Source organism: Montipora foliosa, chromosome 9 (genome assembly GCF_036669935.1).
Source record: "Montipora foliosa isolate CH-2021 chromosome 9, ASM3666993v2, whole genome shotgun sequence".
In the NCBI taxonomy this organism is placed as follows: Eukaryota; Metazoa; Cnidaria; class Anthozoa; order Scleractinia; family Acroporidae; genus Montipora; species Montipora foliosa.
In genome coordinates, this window is record NC_090877.1 from 26,827,020 (window position 1) to 26,830,603 (window position 3,584).

Sequence of the window (3,584 nt, forward strand, 5' to 3'; positions counted from 1 at the left end):
ACACAAAATCATTGGCTGAGAACATTGATGACAGGTTTTCAGGTGCCCTCGGAATTCTAGAAGCCTTTCACGTGTTCAATCCCCTTACTGTACCTGCAGTTGACTCACCGGAATTCAAATTTTATGGGGAGGATGAAGTGAAGAAGATTGCCACTCATTTTTATCCTAAGGATAAAGAAGCATGCCAACAACTCAAAGATTGGCGATACTTCAAGCACAACCTGCTAACAATGAAGGCGATGATGCCTAAAGATGTGAAAGATGGGAGCAGTACACAAACACCAATTGACTGGACGCTAACCAAGTTTATTTCGGAGCGTCACACACGAGAACTTTTTCCCGGTCATTACAAAACTGGCAGATGTCATTCACAGTGCACCTATTACCAACACCTGGCCTGAACGAGGAGCAAGCGTCCTCAAGAGGATCAAAACAAAGTCCAGAAACAGGCTCAGCCAGAAGATGCTAAATGCACACTTAGAAGTGTCCATCAATGGGCCAGAACCTGGCACTCGAGAAGCCTTAGAAGTGATAAACAAAGCTAAAGAAATGTGGGTTGCAGCAAAACCATGTCGCAAGCTACCTTGGAAGTGGAAGTCAGTCTTAGTAAGAGATCAAGGAGTGCAAGCCAATCTGATTGAAGATCTCGACAGTGAACCTGAGCGGAGGGCGGGTGAGCAAGCAGAGGAGGCAATTGTTGAAGAACATATGCAGTTTGAAGAACGGGCTCCTGTGAATGTTGATTTACATCGGTTAACTGAAGCAGAAAGTGCGTTTGCACTTCCAAAGGACTTAGATGACTCAGATTACAGTGGAGTGGATTCTGACTAGTTAACACTGCAGTCCGAACTGTTGCATGCAAAAATAAGCTGCTAGTGTTTGATGTAAACACAAACGCCACATTTGGTTGTTCATTTTTGCTACGTATTTTTCGGAATGTGTACAAACTGTATTAAACATGGCCCATAGTACCAGAAAGCATTCTGAGGTATCAAACATTTTTAGACTCCCGAAAGTCAATCCTTTTACCAACAACCCCCCATTCCCTTAGCTTTATGTAGTGCTGCAGCTGCGGTTAGCCAGGTAGACCTACTTTGTGCGATCCCCCTGAAAAATCGCATGACCCCTTGTAAAAAAAATTAACTGGAACCCTGCTTCACGGTAGTGATTTCTTTTGTTTTTGGCTTATTAATTATTAATGAAATTGAGAAAGCACAATAATAATGCATTTTCTTCATTTTTCTAACAAATCTAGGCATTTTATAGGCTTCGAAAGTTGCAAAAATCCAAGCATCATTTGTTCACGACCAAGTCAGAAGGGGAGTGGGTCTATTCCTGATTTGACGTCACAAACTGATTTACATTGCATTAACTCTTTGTAAAAATGCATGCAAAGTAGATTGTGCATCAAATCAGGAATAGACCAGATCCCCTTCTGACTCGGTCGTGAACAAAGTATGCTTGGATTTTCGCAACTTTTGAAGCCTATAAAATGGCAGGATTTGTTGGAAAAAGGAAAAATGGCCGCAATGCGTTTCAAACAGGTGCAACGATTCATTTTAACGAAAATAATATTTTGGGGTTATGGGCACTTTAATGTTTAGGAGTTTGCCATCCCTCACGTTTTGTAATCACCTACATGTTATGAATATTCAGTCATTAAATGCTTCATGTTGTACTGTTCCTAGATTTAAAATGTGGGAGAAGGGTGTTAAACAGAGAAGAAGTAGACTAAGGTAGGCAAATGTTGGCTTTTTTAATGTAATGTCAGAAACTAGAGCAATCATTTCATGAATTACTTACTAAATTTAAGTTCTATTTCATTTCATTTATGTCAATGGCGCTAAATGTTTTTAGGTGCAGTTAAACTAGCTCTGGCCAGCGGTCTCCTGCTATCAATTATGCTGATTAAGTGAAGGGCTTCAGTAATTTTAAAGCCCTGCTACTGAGGACAAGACATTTCTTTCGGGTTGCATGTCCCGCTCACTTGTGTTCAGCCATTGTTTGCTTATCTGCCAAGGAATAACTTTCTTTTGAAATAAATAGCCAGGATGTTTCCCTTTTAACGTATACAAGACACCTGTTTCTGCATTTTAGCACAAATTCAGTTTTGTGAGTGTTCCATTGCTCACATTCCCACACTTTGGAAATCATTATTCGTTTGGTTAGATTTAGGATGTTTAAGAAGCGTGTCTAGCAGGGGAAGGGAGACTAAAGTGTTAGAGTAAACGATAATACTTTCTTATTAGTTCATTTTTTCGGGAGGCATATTAAAACGTGTCACCTTTCATTCCTATTATTAACAAATACAGATGGCGCTTTCTGCAAAAGATGTTGACTTGTGGTTTGAAAGAGAACGTCTTGGTTGTTAAAGATGAATACACTGCAAAGGACGAAATTTGGCAATCCTTTTGCATCAAGTTTCCAGACATGTCCAGTGCTCAGAAAGGTTTTTTTTAGTCTTTTTGGAAGAGTTATACAAAAAATAGACAATGTGTTTGCTGTGAACAAATCTAGTAGAAACGTTGGGTACCAGGGTGTAGCCTTAAAAACAAACGTAGCACAGTTTAATAAGCATACTGTCATGGATTGTGCATATTCCACACTAGCACCAGGCACTTCGAATGATATCATGAAAAAAGAGGCAGTATTAGATTGTTCTAAAGAACACTGTGGCGTTCTGTCAGAAGGTGAACGAGTGTGTTTTCTATCACTGTTTGGACAGACTGTTGTTGGTAAAGGACCATTTTGTCTGTGTAAACAAAGATAAAGTAAAAGATCTGAAACAGATTCCGTATTTGATGACGGTAGTAAGAACAAAAGCCCAGCACATGGCGAAGAAGATATAGCAAAACCTGTCTGACGGTGAGATTGACCGTCACAGCACGGAAGAAAACCTATTGACCCGTGACAAGTGCACCAGTGAGAGAGCACAGAACGTTCGTGACACAGTGACAAGCAGTGAAACCGAGCATAATATTCAAGAAAAGATCACGGAAACTTTTGATGGAGCTGAAACTGTTGTCATGTCTGATGATGAATGTACAGGCAACAAGGAGCTTCCTGATCTGCTAATGCAAGACGTACAGAGCTTTGGTGAGGAGGTCGATAGTAATTCGAAACTTGTGAGGATCACGACGAAACCTTCGTTGCTGCCACCCTTGGTGATGAAATTTGTCCACATGAAATTGAGGATTCGCCTCCGTGGAATGAGTCACATGTTTGTGACCAATAATTTCGGCCACAGGAATTATATCGACGATTCCAGCGGATCTAAATAAATTACTTTCCTGCCACCTCCCTTGAAAAGCCAAGATTTTTAAAGAACACCTAAACCTAACATTCAAAAGACAGAATTGGATGAATTAAAAATGGTTAGAAATTTTAAGACGTTGCAGTGGAACCAATGGTCTGCATGATGACAAGCTAAGAGCTCTGGTAGCTGCCTCGTTTCCTCTTGTCACGGTTGGCGGCATAGCGGGAAGAAACATGCCTCTCACATTTGAGGGAGACTCTTTCCCCAGTTCAGCCAAAAGGGAAAGAGTAATTTTAATTGAGAGGTATGCATACCGTTTCAGAAATGG